This window comes from Thermobia domestica, chromosome 6 (assembly GCF_964235325.1).
Source record: "Thermobia domestica chromosome 6, izTheDome1.hap1.1, whole genome shotgun sequence".
In the NCBI taxonomy this organism is placed as follows: domain Eukaryota; kingdom Metazoa; phylum Arthropoda; class Insecta; order Zygentoma; family Lepismatidae; genus Thermobia; species Thermobia domestica.
This window is the reverse complement of record NC_137459.1, coordinates 197,372,046-197,388,777: the sequence shown is the minus strand read 5'-3', so window position 1 is coordinate 197,388,777 and position 16,732 is coordinate 197,372,046.

Here is a 16,732-nt window from a genome sequence, read left to right as displayed (position 1 = left end):
TGGTATATTCTGTTGTCGTCTCTGTTCGGCTCGCCTTGTAAGTTGTGTTTAATTTCTCGGTAACTACTGGCCAGATCTGAGCAAAATTTAATGAGCGAGTTGTCCACCGCCTAGAAACTAAAAATCGCTGTATTTGGTTTCTAGGCTCAGCCAGGGACACACTCTACTTGGTGCGAATTCGAAGAAAGAAACGGGAAAGGAAGGAAGTGGACTGGGACCTGTATGTTAGGTGCCATCCGGGCATTTGCCTGGTATGAATGAGGAAAACCGAAGAAAATCCTCACTCAGAGTGGCTGGACTGAGAAAGCTGTTATACCTTTCCGACCAAGTGTCCCCGTACACATAGCGAATAAAACATCTTATTTCTCAACACTTTAAATCAACAGTTTTTTTTGGAGCATTTTATATGAGATTCGGTCTTTGATTATTTAATGGAAGGTATTTGTTTGGGTAGAAGATGAAGTGGCGCGGTAGGTGGGTGGTCAGCGCATTTAACTTCTATTGGGAGACCCGGGTTCGAATCCCGGCTAGGCTGAAACGTTCTCAAGTGTTTCTGTTTCAATTTCAATTTCAATGCAAACTCAGTGTGGCAAGCGAGATCTTCTCTTTCCTAGAAAGAAAAAGAAAAAGAAATGAAATCTTTGAGTTTTACGTTCCACGGTTATGCCGGTTAGGCTAAAGGAGACGGTGATGATGAGTAATGAATGAAATGGTGGAATGAAGAAAGTGGGAGGAAACGGGAGAACCCCGAGAAAACCCACGCACACGGTGTTTGTCCATAGAAAGAAAAAATGTTGGAATAAGGAGTATTGGAGAAGGTCTGTCAATGGAGACAGTGATTTACAAACTTATTTCCAGCAGTTGTTCTAGATTTGATATTTTGTCTACTTTCAAGCATTTTCTGATTCATGTGTGATCAGTGTTTTCATTTCTTTGAATATACAGTATGTAATGAAAGAATACATTACATACACAGCAATATTGAGATTAACATATGATGTTCACTGGACAAATCGCTCTGACCAGAGACATTCATCTCAGAATGGAGAAATGTTTCGTGCGTCATCTACTCACAATTGTACTTGCATAAATACCTGACTCAGTGCTACCAACTGCTGTCAGTGCCGAGAAAAGTTGCGTGTAAGTTGGGTTACATCTGTCTAGACGTTCTGACAACTGCAAATGACCTGAACCCCAAGTAATGGGATTATAACAGTCAGGGATGCAGGTTCTTATGTGAGTGGCTGTACGTGTATTGCATGTAGGTCTAGAGTTCCCATACGAACGACGTATTCCGCTTAGCTCAGCATATTGATCTAATAATTTATATAATAATAAAACATATATATATAAATCTTGAGTACTATGTTTTTGGTTATCCTTGGACACGTTCACACTGTTCTGTTTTGACCAACTTTTGCATCTACTGTTAGGGTTTAGTGAGTATGTAAAGGATTGATTAAAGGTATCGGACAAAGTGTTGAGTGTGAACAATTGGACAAGCTGTTGGGAAATTGCAAGAACAAAAGAAAAGCGTTACTATGTAATATAAATAATGTGTAATTGAGTTGTTTTAGGAATGGAGCCATAAATGGCCGAAGTTATTTGTATGTGCAATATAAGCCATAAGTGGGTGTAGTTGTTTGTATGTTGGATTGGAGCCATAAGTGGTTGTAGGTATTGATATTTAGGTAAACGAGCCAAGAGTGGCAATTGATATATTAGGTTTAGTGTAATGCCAAGGTTGGTGTACGTTATTGAAATGTTTTGTGGAATACAGGAAGTTTCCTTATAATTATAGTGGCTTGTGGTTGTGGAATAAGCCAAACAAAGGTTGACAGTGCAACAAAAAAGTGGCAGGGACTTCTATTAGTAATTGCTAGTAGTTAGCACTAGAAGGATCAAAATTTTTATCTCCCTAGAAGTACCGAGCCGTCATTTTGACGGCTATTTAATTGCAAGAGATATACATCTTTCTTCTTTATATTTTTGTTATTTTTGCTTTAATTTAACGTGGTTAATCGACTAGCTTATGTTTCACGTAAGTTGTTCCCCTGATATAGTACAGGGTGGGCTACTAAACCCCGCCAATATATTAAATATAATATTAATATCGTAAGTTCGCTCACAGGACAATGACATGAAAATTTAAAATAAAGGAATAATAAGTAAATTCCTATGTATGAAATCCTTTTTTACCAGTCAAGTGATCACCCTACCTATCCTGTAGACATTGGCTGGGGTACTTTTCTTTATAGTACCCTGTGTATAATACACCAAAATAATTATTTTTACTTCAAACACTTTATTACATGAAAGTGAATTTACATTTTGAATACATTCTTATTTCAACTTGTATGCACTGAACTCAAGACAGCAACACTTTTCTCGCGCTTACACTTATGTACTATCAGTAGATATCCTGATTGATCTTCACATACGTTTGTAGTGAACATATCGTTTTCTTTTCTGATTCAAGCACATTTTGGTTAGTTCTTTTCTATTTGGATGCATACTATAAATCAAAGTCATATGTTTCTTTTTCAAAGATTCGGCTAATTTTTAACTTGTAAGAAATGTTAACGCAAGTAACATTCAGTCCTTTGTTGAGAAAAGGATCCATCGTCTTCAGAACATTATATTCACATAACTGTAAGTCCCGACGTCGTTCTTGGTCCTTTCTCAGGTAGGGAATGCCATTTAGTACATACAGTATCTTGATTTTACATCTGCAAGCAGCCAAATTTGAATCTAAATTTGTCAGGCTTGTTAGACATATATTATTTCAATTTGCTTCTCGTCTTAGTAGGGAATAACTGTTCATCCACACAAACACTTTCGTGAGTTTTATACTGACTGATACAATTCTCAATGAATAAGTTCCATACAGATGACGCCAAAGCAACTTTGTCCTCTTTCAGCCTTGAAGAGCTAGGGCACTTTTCATGAAATCGAATATATCATACTTCATTATTTCAAGAAATCTTGTTCTTCCCATAATCTTTCTGTAAAACACTGGGAACTTTCGTTCTATAGTTCCTTTACGGTTATATCTGAAGCTACACGAAATTTGAATATTGCTAGAAATGGAATGGGTTCAGCAATTGACAGCGGTCAAAGAGAATCCTGACGCTGTCTATGAGCTTCAATAATGGTGTATTTCGGAATGTTTCTCAAAATTGTTTCTTCTATGAACAAGCGAAAAGAACTAACAAAATCACCATCTTCAATATGATGTAACGCATAATATATATATATATATATATATATATATATATATATATATATATATATATATATATATATATACACATGGGTGGCGATTAGGGGGGCAAGAGGGGGCAGTTGCCCCCCCACTTTTTGAAGTGACCACTTAACTCTTAAATTATATCATCTATTTTTCGGTGATGGGCTAGAATCTTCATTATTCGATTTAGAAAAGTGCCAAAAAAAAAAAAAAACTTTTTACTTCTTTTTTTCTCAAGTCTGGAGGCATTGTAGAACACGTTACATATGCTTTCACGCCTTTCTGCGTCGAGACGTAGAGTGTGATGACGTCATAACTAAAAAAATATATTTTGTTATGACTTTTTAATTACTTTTTTGCAGGGCTTACTTTTGCACCTAGAAGATTGAAATTTTGCACACACATTTAGGGCACCCCTTAATATTTTCCAGATTCTTTTCAGATTTCTGCGTTAAAACAGGGGGGCAGAGGGGCAAAAAGGTAAAGAAAAAAAAGAATACATATATTTAACAAAGATCCTTTTTTCGCGATTTTTCCTCCTCAGATACATGATGGAGACATGTGAATGGTACCGTTTGAAAGGATGTTCTGTTATAAAAAGAATGATGTACGAACCATGATCCTAGTATAAATAGGGAAGTCTCAGGGAATTTTTACCTGAGATGTTTTTTATACGGGAATCTGGAGTATTGTAGAGATATTATTTTTGGCGGGCTTACTTTTGCACCTAAAAGATTGAAATTTTTCACACACATTTAGTACACCCCTTAGTATTTTCAGATTTGTTTCAGATCTCTGCGTTAAACAGGGGGTACAGAGGGGCAAAAAAGTACAAAGAAGGAATATTTTTTAAACAAATAATCCATTTTTTCATGATTTTGCCACCTCAGGTACCTGATGGAGACATGTGAGTGGTACCGTTTGAAAGTATGTTCTATTCTGAAGGAAATGATGTACGAACAATGATCATAGGATAAAGAGGGATGTCTCGGGAAAATTTTATATTACATCCGGGTCATCTGGGGCATTGTGGGAATATTCTTAGCTCATTGGTAAACATTTTCCCGCACTTCAAGATAGAAGCTTGAACTTTTTTATACACATTTAGTACATCCCTTTATATTTTTCAGTTCATTTTGAGATCTGTGCGTTTACAAAGAGGGTCCAGAAGGGATCAAAGTTTGAAAAAATAAAAAAATCCAGATTTCCCTCAAAATTTCCCGCCTTAGGGACATGATAGGAAAACGTAAATGGAACCGTTTGAAAGGTTGTTCTATTCTGAAGAGAATGAGGTACTAACCATGATCCCTAGGATAAATAGGGATGATGCTGTAGCTAATTGACAGAAATTCAATAATTTACCTTTAAAAAGCCATAATTTGAAATGGTTAATGTATATAGTTTCATTTGGAAATGTAAAGTTTTTGCATATATTACTGGTTCATAGAAAAAATGGTACCATATAATATTTGTCGTTGCGTAAGTGTGTATTGGTTATTTGTCTTCCTGTGGAGTTAAGACAGCTATAGGAATTGCGTTTTAATTGCAATTCAAAGGAATTAATATTACAATTGCGTCGTAGCATATGCTTGTAGTATTTACTGTCTTTCATTTTCTAAGAGTAATAACATACATTTAATGGCAAGTGTGGAATTAAAAATATAAGTTGTTCATTAATCCCCAGTTTCAATATAACTCCTACAAAACAAGCCTCATTATTCATTAGTATGATTAGTAATATCCTTTCTATTTATTTGTTTTACAAATATGTTATTAAATAATCTGATCACACAATTTTCCAGACAGAATTTTAAGATGTTCATGAGCAAGGAATCAAAGGTGCGTTGCTCTTGTCAATTTACGTAATTAAATATGAAACACGATATACAGTATTTTAACTGAAAAAGATAGTATCCTATTAGTTATACAACCTTTCATCAAACAAAGTGTTGGAAACAACCAGGAACACTAACATTGATATACACATATTCAGATCATATCTTGCCCCCTCCCACTTTTAACGTCCAATCGCCGCCACTGTATATATATATAAACAGGTTTCTCTCGAAGGATGTCGTGCGAGGCAGTACCCCGAGAATTGTTCTGTCTGTCCACTTTATTCCAGCGTATCCCATCAGCTGCTATAAAGATATTTTATCGATTGCTTCTGGAAGCTTCTGTATCTGTTTCCTTTCTTTTACCCGAAGAAGTAGCTTCAGACTGCATTCTCGCTACTGCTGATGTCTTCATCGAAGTAATATCACTGTTGTTCTTCCAAGCTCAATTCACTTTCACTTAAATCTCAGAAATCACGTAACATTTTATTATGTCTCACATTTTTGTAATTATTCGTATGTACCTTCAAGAAAATCTTTATTTCTACAGAGAACAGTATAACCAAAACATACGAACATTATTGAAGAAGAAAATCATTCAAAGAAGTACCATATACTACCTTATTTTTACAGCAATGGAAAGCAGAAATAAATCACACAAAATAGCAAACTCATTGCAAAAATAATGTAAAAGATTTCAAAATTTATTTCCAACAGAAATACACCCATATAGCAAAAAACCTACAAAACTGTCCTCATCAACAGCAAAATACAGATTTTTAACTGAGGCAGTCAAATTGACGGTCTGGTCCTTCTAGAGGTATACATCAAAAATAGGTATTTATATAAAATAGACACACAATGTTTATATGCTGTATCAAACCTCTCCTTAAAATAATAAAAGTCCTAAAGTTTGGTTGCGTAACTCAAACAAATATAGGCCTATGAGATATAGAAAATTGTTTTAAGTGATGCCGTCAAAATGACGGCTTGGTCCTTCTAGTGTTAGGACGGTTGATTGGAAAGTTAATTTGAAAGCTAAATATCCATTTGCTTTAAAACATTTTCCACTACCTAACAAGTACCACGAGTAATAGTATTATGAGATAGATTTTCAATTTCAACTTTCTCAGTATTATTCGCAACGTTAAGGGTTTTGTATCGGCAAGTAGTACATATTTTCATCCACGAAACTACTTTTATTTACTTTTTTATCTTCATTTTTATTTATTACGACTACACCTAAGCATTCAACCTGTTCACTTCCTCTATTTTACCACAATGAAAAGAAAAGGGTGCGACATGTCATTTAACGGCATTTACTTGCTCTGATATTACATCATCCTCTACAAAAAACAACGTCGTTCGCATACTGTAGCGAGTGATTAAGACCATTCAGCGTTAGTCATTTGTTTACTACCTCTGAGGTTCCTGATCGTGTATTCTAACTCAGTGTGAAAGAACACAGGTGATAAGGTGAATTCTGCTTTATGGAGTTTAACCTGCAAAACTTCTTTCTATTTCTACTTTACTAAAGGTTTCAATAACATATGTGCTCAATAATCTTACTATCTTCTCAGAAATTTTAAATTCCTCCCAGATAATATAAAATAATTCTCTTGTAATCGAGCCATACGCTTTTCTAACTGCATAGTTAAATTTCCATTTCCCCCCATCTTATAGTGACCTATTGCACTTGAATCCACATTCATGATCTTTAATCACTTCATTAGCACAAGGGTTTAACCATGCACCAATATCTTCATAAAGGGTCGCGGTTGCTCAATGGTAGTGAGTCCCCCTCTGGCGTGTGGAGTCCTTGGTTCGATCCCAGCTTCCACCAAGTGGGCTTTGTGATGGACAAGCACTGTGTGTGTGTATGTGTGGGTTTGTCTTGGGATTTTCTCATTTCCTCCTGCTTTTCTCCTTCCACCATTATCACCTATCTTATCATCTCCGTCTTCCTTAGCCTCGGCGCATAAGCGAAAGACATTAAACTTTTTTAAAGGCACTGTTTATATAATCACGTGAATATTATTTTGTAAGTGTAAGAACTTGCAACTAGTGGTGCCGTGCAGAGCAGAAGATTTTCTTCTTTTTCTTTTCTTTTCTTCTTTCTTTTTACTTTTTAGTTAAGTGAAAAAATTCTCTTATCCTTGAACGATTTCCACCCTGAGCAATAGGAGTCTCAAAGAAAGCTTATGCTATTTTTATGGAAGTGGGGGTCGTCTGGATTTGATCCCAAGACCTTTGGCATGGACTGAAACTGCATTGACTACTAGACTGTGTGTCATATGAGATACGCGATACTTTAAAATGCTAAACTCGATTTTATTTAATAAATAATCAATTCTAAAGTGGAAGGAGTTCGATCCCAAGACCTTTGACATGCAGTCCGCCTGTGCTGACCACTTTTCTAAGTTAACTGATTTACCCAACGTTCCTCATTAACTTAAGTTTCTTATTTATTGTTTTACTTCATTTTTACTTTTTCTTCCAGTAACTTATAATCACAGGGATACGAACACACAAACATTGTGGACAGTTAAAATTCCAAAGGCTCTCCCATCGGGAAGTGCACTCAGGACCACGTATACCAAAGGCGCAATCGATAGCCACTAGACCAGCACTACTCGACCATCTGTTTTATGTGATTATTGGCATCTTATTAGGCTTTTATGTTTAAAATATCCATTTTGTCCAACTTTGACCATATCTCGCCCATGGTACATTTCCCCAAAGTGAGTGTAGACTTATTTTAAACGTTCTTCTAAGTAGGGTGAATGTGCCACTAGTCAGCCCCTCACCAGTAGTCAGCCATTTACGCATTTTCGAAACAAAAATAAGAAAACGTTACGTTTTGACCCTTATCAATATGAAGCTTAGCTTTTAGACATTCATCCTCTACACAGCCGATCACATGTCACACCGAAATGTCACCTAGTGTCGCAGCAATAGGTGGACAAAGAAGACACTATGTTGTAATGCGTGAATCTACTACGTAAAAAATAACAGACGAGACTTTTTGTTACAAGTGTGTATTTGTTATCTAATGTAAAAATAAAAAATATTCTTTTTATTTTTTAATTTGTATATATTAAGGAAATGAAAACAGAAAAAAATTTTTGGTAGATTTTGAGCATTTCGTTTGAATAGGGGGGGCCGAGTACTGGAATTGAAAAATGAGTGATTTTCTAATAGTCAGCCCCCGGGGCTGAGTACTGGAATTATAGCATATGTGTGCAATTTCGTCCATCACATGCCCAGACCAAGTATTCACTTCCCTTCTGTTAATAACATACAGCATGACTCACAAATCTTTGTTTTTCCAGTACTCAGCCCCGGTAAAAATGCAAAGGCCGAGTACTGGTGCCTCGAAAGCCAAAAGTCAGCCCTGTTGGTAATTTTACTGCAATTTTAAATATCAATATATCCAAATTTGTAAAAAGCCAGGTTCCCACTTACTCATTTCATGGAAGTAAATATAAATGAATGAAAAAGGAATAAAAATGGAAGTTAAGAAATTAAAACGGTGCTCAATTCACCAGTACTTAGAAGAGTCTCTCTACAATGCACTGAGGGCTGTAGAAAATGGAATGACTATACGTGAAGCTAGCAGAACATTCAATGTTTCTCGCAACACACTAAAATAGCCAAAGTTTGATTTGGGCAAAATAAAATGGATATATTTAATAGAGTATACAATATTGTAAAAAGTGACAATAGAAACAAACTTTTCAAAGAGAGCTATCTAGGAGAGAAATGGTATAAATTGTTCTTACGAGGAAACCCAGAATTAGTTTGCAGAGTTCCCGAAGGCAAGAGCAACAGTCACCGAAGAATTTATTCGGAAGTGGTTTAAAGAACTCGAGGTACCTCCAAAGCATTAACGCATCCGATATTCTGCAAGATCCCACCCGAATCTTTAATGGTGATGAAACTAGTTTTAGCCTTTCTCTCGAAACAGGTGAAGTTATCGTATCGAAAGGTTTGAAAAATGTTTATGAAGTCCGACGTGCAATTGACAAACAATCACTGTTCTTCTAGTTTCATCTGGCAAACGGCGAAACTGTATTTCCAATGGTTATTTTCCCGTATGTTAAACCATCGCCTGACATCATAGAAAGTATCCCAAAGGTCTGGTTTTGGGGAAGATCAGAAACAGGCCTGGATGAGGATTGATACTTTTTATGTGTATATTGTAAGTGGTATAAACAAATGGCTGGAAGAAATAACGTTAAAAGACCAATAATTTTATTTGCTGAAGGGCATCGCACACATCGAACTATGGAATTTAATGTGTTTTGCATCGAAAACTGAATAATTCTACATGCCTTACCATCTAATACAATACACATTCTTCAGCCAGCAGATGTTATTGCCTTCAAACCCCTCAAGATAGAATGGAAGAAGACAGTTCATGACTGGCAAAGCCAACCCAAAAACATAAGTCTGTAGCAAAATCTCATTTCTCTTCACTTTTGTCAACAGTAGTAAACCGTTCTTTTCTCTTCCATTCAATTTGAAATGGTTTCAGGAAATGTGGCTTGTGTCCTTTCAATGCAAATACTGTAGACTACTCTAAATACATCAAAAATAGCTTAGTAAAAAGACGTTTGGAAAAAGATTGAAGTGTATCGGCTGACTGATTTCCTCGCATATCCCTTCTCTATTTCCTTGTCAAGCAGATCGTACTGAAATATTGATCCATAATGTAATGGAAGATGGTACGGTGTTTTGAAAGATGGTACATTACTTCAAGTTCAAAGCCCCAACGATAATATTGAGAAGTCATACACAGTCATAGATAAAGCTTCCGAAAAAAGTTCAAATAACAGTAGACAAGTCTCACCAAATTTTGAAAATAATTTATTTTGGCCAGAACCAATTGGAAGACTTCAAAGAGGCAACGAAGCAAAATAAATTATCAAGTGCCATATTGTCAGATGAATGGAGAAATATAATGATAGCCAAGATCTTAGAACGAAAGAAAGCAATTAAAGCCAAACAAAAAAAGAAAAGGAAAGAAAAAGAGCAAAAAAGAAAATTCCAACTTCCTGGAATTTTTGTGAAAAGACAACTACTACAATTGTCTTATTATTATTATTATTATTATTATTATTATTATTATTATTATTATTATTATTATTATTATTATTTGCAAGAAGTAAATGCTTTATTTGCGTTTTCTAACTTAATAAAGGTGTTCAAACATGGTGATAAACTGATGGCTGTGACATATTTCTACTCTAGTTCTATGAGAAATATTCCTAACTTCGTAGAATTTTTATGAAGACATAATTCGATTTTATTTCATATTTTTGTGAGTTTTTTTTCTTTTGGCGTTTTCTAAGTTTTAACTGGAGTAATCAAATGATATTGCGATATACTGGTCATGAAATTTAGCTATGATCTAACAACTTTAGTTCTATTTGAAATGTTTTAGCTTCATGGTTGCTTATATTTTTACGAAGGGTCCGCTCAATACAATTTTGTTCCTGTTTTTCCGAGAAATAAATGATGTGTTTTTTTGTTAGACAATTATAATGTAATCTGTTATATTTGTAGTGTCATGTAGCAAAATAAAAAACGCTCCATGACATTACATATGTTTTTATCATTAGTTTCAAATTTTGTTGGCTGACTTTAGGTTCGTTAATGGCTGAGTTCTAGAATGTAGTGGCTGAGTACTGGTATTTTTCGGCATTTTTAGGAAATTTATAAATATTGTTAAAATCCTAATAATGACATTAAAAACACTCCTTTCATTGTAAACTAGACTAAATAATGAATACATATATCATGAAGAAGTCTCATTCTGTTCAAAATTAAAATCAAAAATGACATTCGAACTTAAAATTTGAGTTAGGAGGCTGAGTACTGGCACATTCACCCTACTACTGAAATGTGCAATAAAAACCCAATCATTGTTTTTTTTTAAAGTTATGTCTATTTTTGTACTTTTTCCGGGATCAAGGAGGCTCGGTGCTAGAGTGCTTACCTCTGTTGCGTGGAGTCCTTGGTTCGATCCCGGCTAAGTAAGTTTGTGGTGGACAACATCGTGTCTGTGAGTTTTCTCAGCGTACTCCCGTTTCTTCCCACACTCTCATTTCATCAATTCTTCCATCATCATTCACTTGTTTCAATCATCATCTCCCTTAGCCTGAAGGGTATGATCGTGTGACGTTAAACTGAAGTATTTCATTTCATTTGTGCTTTTCCCATTGACGATAATGTTAATTCCAAATTCACTTGTCACGCCTCTATTCGACTTTTGTCCAAACTAATATTGTTTTTCGTATTAACTTATACAGTACTTCAACTTATATACTTCAACATTTTCATTGGATATCTGCTGGAAATAAGACCTACAGGAAATTAGCCTCATCCTTTACGAATGTTTTCGTGGAGCAGACACATAAAGGCATTTTGACTTAATAATACAAGTGTGCTTTACATAGTGAGTAAAGCATGGGAAAGAAGTGTCTGGGTCTTAAACAAGTCACCCTTTCGTCTTTTCTCCAGCAACGCTAGAATAAATCCATCAAATAGTATTCGTCAGGGAAGGTAATCAGAGTGGCTCTAAACACATTCTATTTCAGCTATTTTAGTTTCAAGCGATGAAAGAAGAGAAGACAATATGGTGATTGTGGGAAAATTTGAAATCGAATTTCAACGAATTTACAAGTTTCATGGCCCCTACATATCGAAAAAGCATTTTTTCGATGTCTGTCCGTCTGTTTGTCCCGATGTAGATGTGTTCACTCACCTAGAGACCGTGATCCTCGACGTATCCGCATCAAATTTTAAACTTAATTTCTATAAGTTTTTATGGGGCGTTTTTCGAGTTTTTCCTATCCTCAAAATTAAGGATAGTTTACTGAAGTGTGAAAATTGATAATTACGATTTTGTTTAAATTTCATACATCCATATATCATTAACAGCCTTATAGTGTGGTATAAATAATATCTGTGGGAAATGTCCGAAAGACAGTTTACTCTTAGAGGTGAGTTCTTTTAAAATGATTTTCTCAAAAACGAATCCAGCGATTTTGCTCATATTTCATAAATAAATATTTCATTAATAACCAGGAAATATAATTTATTGTGAAAAAAACACACAAGCGGTAGTTTATTCTTGAGGATGAATTTTCATAGGCGATTGTTTTTTTTTTTTTTTTTTAAAAAAAAGAAAACAAGCCAAGCGATTTTGTTCATATTTCATAAATAAGGCACTTGGGGCAAATAAGGCGCAGATGGAAATAAGGTCCAGTGTAAAATTTCCTGTTAGAAGCACTGTAGGAGAAGTCTGCCAATGCTGCAAGTAGCGATTACTCACACAATGCCTGCTTGCGAGAGCTCGTCTTCCTGTCCCGGGCTAGACGCAACACTGGCAGTACTGAATCATCGAGGAGTCAGTTTCTATGTGTTGATATAATTTATGGAGACAAGATAAATTTATCTTTTGTGTGTAGAATAAAGCTAACGCAAAATATCTACTATATTTGGGATGATCATAGTATGTAGCAGTTGGGAAAGTAGTTACTTTGTTTTAGTCCGAAATATGTTTGTAAATAATGATTTATAAAATGACAAGTACATGGTCGGTAAACAAGACTCACCAAAAATCTACTGCTCTCATTACCCGACAAAACATGTATACGTTGTTAAATACTTAGAAACTGGCAATTTGAATGTCTGTTAGTTTTTTAGTCTTTGTTAGCCAATGTCAGCTTCTGTAGTACGTTCGAGTTCTACATTGGTGTCTTTCATAGTGTAAATCTCTAATTATAGTGCATGCGAATGGCTCATACCACTGTTTTTGGGTGCAAAGGCGCCGACTTTCCAAAATTTATGTGGGTGCACATCAATAGTGAGACCTGTTATATGTTTCCTGGGGAGTCTCATATTTTTTAATTGATTTCCGTTTAGTTAATATATTTTATGAACACTCTCATAAGTGGCTGTGCAGTGATAAAGTAAAATATACTGATACTATAGGGACAAATCAAAATGAAAAATCTTCATAAAACCAAATAATTTTAATGGTATTGCAGAAAGAACTGAGTAATGATATTGTTGTGAACATCACTGGCGTCTCTGGCATGTAAAATTTGGGGGGACATCGAAGAAAGTGATTAAAATGGTGCTATCTAGCCCAACCTATTTATTATCTTCGATTTCATTTGTTACCTTTCTGCTTACCTTCACGGATCCCCTAAGGTATATCAAGAACTCTGATATAATCGTTCCACAGCCTGAATAATATATTCCAAATAATAATAATAATAATAATAATAATAATAATAATAATAATAATAATAATAATAATAATAATAATAATAATAATAATAATAATAATAATAATTATTATTATTATTATTATTATTATTATTATTATTATTATTATTATCATCATTATTTATTTGTTTGTTTGTTATTCTGTCGTTAGTAAATAAATTAAATTAGAATGAAATATTTAATATTTTGTACTTCGAAATATTGGGGGACGCGACCCCCTCGTCCCCCCCGCCAGAGACGCCTATGGTGAACATAAACTACAAAATGACTAACTTAAGTGTGTTGCTTGTATGCCATCCACAAACACATTTCGAACAATTATGTTTTAGAGGTTAGAAATTTTAACTTCCATCTTAAAGTTTTAATTGCTTATTTTTTGATAATTGAAAGTGAGAAATATTTGTTTTATTTTGTTTGTATCAAACTAAAAATCTTGTAGGTGCGCCGCACCCACAAGATTATTTGTGTGGGTGCTGGAGCCCCGGAGCACCCACGCAGTCGGGGCGCATGTTTGAATATATTCTAAGCGCGGTTCTGAGCGTTCTAGGTATCGTGATATTGTTCATTATGCGCCAAAGAATAGATCGGTGACATACGAAGCTGTAAACGGTGCGGTGTATGGATATATGACGAATGCATTGTTTTGGTCGACGCCAATGATGAGAAATTCACTTGCTACAAGTGTTATCAAGTGTAAACATTGTTGAAAGTTAGTGTGAAATCTATTCTCAGTTGTGACTTGTTTATTACATGTCCAAACATATTCTTTAAAATTCAGTTAGTTGTCATGACTTTGTAGCACATGGAAAATTATCTATATCCTTCTTATTTCATATCCATATTGTTTGTAAATGTCCTTTTATTATTAGTATTTAAAGTGCTGTAAAAATATTGGGTGTTAATTGAGTTCCAGTGGTCTCTCAGGTCGTAAAATTTTACTTTTCAAATAGTGGGCCTTATTTACCTATCGTGTGGGTAATAAGGCCATTTGTATGTTTGTTTCTCTTTCAATACGTTTTTCATATAGTTAACTCAATGTTTAAGTTAAAGTAAATATACCATAAGATAGATAAAACATTGACAAATAAAATGCATATAAATTTATGTTTATTACATTATAAGTATTTACGTAATGAAGCAATTTTTCTTAGGTGGGCCTTATTTGCCGCAAGTACCATACATATTTCGTTAGTAATCTGACAAAATCGCATAACTCATTTGTCTTAAAAATATACTCAAGGGATAATTTACTCTTGGGGTGAGTATTTTTTTCCCAGACGATTTTGTTCTTATTTAATAAATCAATATTTTATTCCTAACCTAACAATATGGCATAAATCATTTATTGTGAAAAATATACAAGGGATACTTTATCCTAGGAATGAGTTTTTTTTTCGGGAAATTTTCTCATAAACGAGTCAAATAACGTTGTTCACGTATCATAAATAAATATTTTATTATTAATATCATAATATAATATCCCCATTTCTCCTGTAAATCTCCGCAGGGGGGTAGTTCACTTTTAGGGATGAGTTTTTTTCGGACGCTTTTCTCAAAAGCAACTCAGGCAATTTTTATTCGTAACTCGTAAATAAATATTTCATAAACAACCTCATAATACGGCATTACTAATTTCTGAAAATATTCACAAAGGGTAGTTTATTCTTGATTGTGAATTATTTCAAGCGATTTCCTCAGAAAGGTCTCAGTCAAGTTATGTTCACATTTCTTAAATAAATACTTCATTATTGAGCTAACAATACACAATATGCCATTTCTCATAAGCAACCAACAAGGGTAGTTCACTCTTGGGGGTGAGTTTCTTTCTTCGACGTTTTCACAAGAACAACTCAGATTACTTTCTTCATATTTCATAAATAACATATAATTTTGCGTAAATTATTTCTTATGAAAATATCCACAAGAGATATTTTATTTTTAGGAAGTAGTTTTCTTCGGTCGAAGTTTCCTTCGAAAACGCCTACAATTTTGTTTGTATTTCACTATTACATGTTTCAGTTATAACTGTAGCATAACGTGATTAATTTAAGAAATTGAAGCAAAAAAGCTTAGTGCTGTCGCCGGAACCTTTTATTCTTTTTGCGCATATTCTAAACTTATCATACTCTGACATGTAGGTTCAATAGAATAGGCAAGTGGTTTATTTTCAAAATGGGCAATCAAAAATATTTAATTAACCATAAGTTTAATTTAACTTGACTTCATCGAAGCATTTGGAGATCGACTTTTCGATCAATAGGACTTATACAAGAAATAAAATAATTGAAACAGACATTGCTTTTATTATTTTTTTTTTTAAAGTCGCATTTTCCTTGCAATTACACCTCTGTAATAGGTATAAGCGCTTACGGCGTGTGTTTATTGCCATTACTTTTTCCAGGCTTACTTCCGGAAGAATAAATAGGCTATGCCCACCGCTGGGAGTTTGCCAACCGCTCCCCGCTCTAAGGTAAATTAAATTAGGATTACATGTCAATTTTGTGCTGGACACGTGTTTTAGCAAATAGTGTTTCAGCAGAACCCCCCACACTTTAATTTACCGTCCCTTGAACAACATTTTGTGAGACAACGCCTATCACTGCATGGGAGAAGTAGCATCCCTTTCAATGGTAGGGGTCTCGCAAAAATATTGTCCCATTTTCTTACAATACGCTTTATCAACTCGTCGATGATTTAACTTAATGAAGCAAATGTACGAACTGCAGAAAAATAATACTCATTCTCTTTTTTCTTTTTTTTAAAGTGTAAATATGACTTAATGGAGAATATTGTAAAAATAAGACGTAAATGTTCCTCTTCTATTGACAAAGTAACTATTTATCACACTTCATGCATCTCTTAAGATGAATTCAAGTCAACCGGATCAGTAGTGCAGTCAGTCATTCTTAAAGACACTAATAAGTTATCAATTGTCAATAATTCTCTAAGAGATCATCTCCGTTTGCTTGTTACGCTTCTTCGGCCACTATTGTTTCAAGACACAATGCGGTCAGCCAGCATTACTTCCTGCCACACCCGGCTGTTCCCTATTTTTGCTGTAGCCAAGGTTGCTGACCCTTACATCAAAATAAGCCGTTATTTTCTAACTAAATTGATCCCCTTTTAATTAGGTGAACATCCAAAGTTATTCTCCAAAAGAATTCCAGAAACACAATTGGTGCTTTACCAAGAGACCATTGCTAATTGTGGCGCAAGACGGCAGAAAAACATATTCCCACTAAATTAAGCGTAATAAACATTTAAGCTTCTTTTCGAAATTGTTAGGCCTATTTCTACAGACAACGGAGCGCATACAAAGAAATAAGCATGGCACTCAACGACGAAGTCT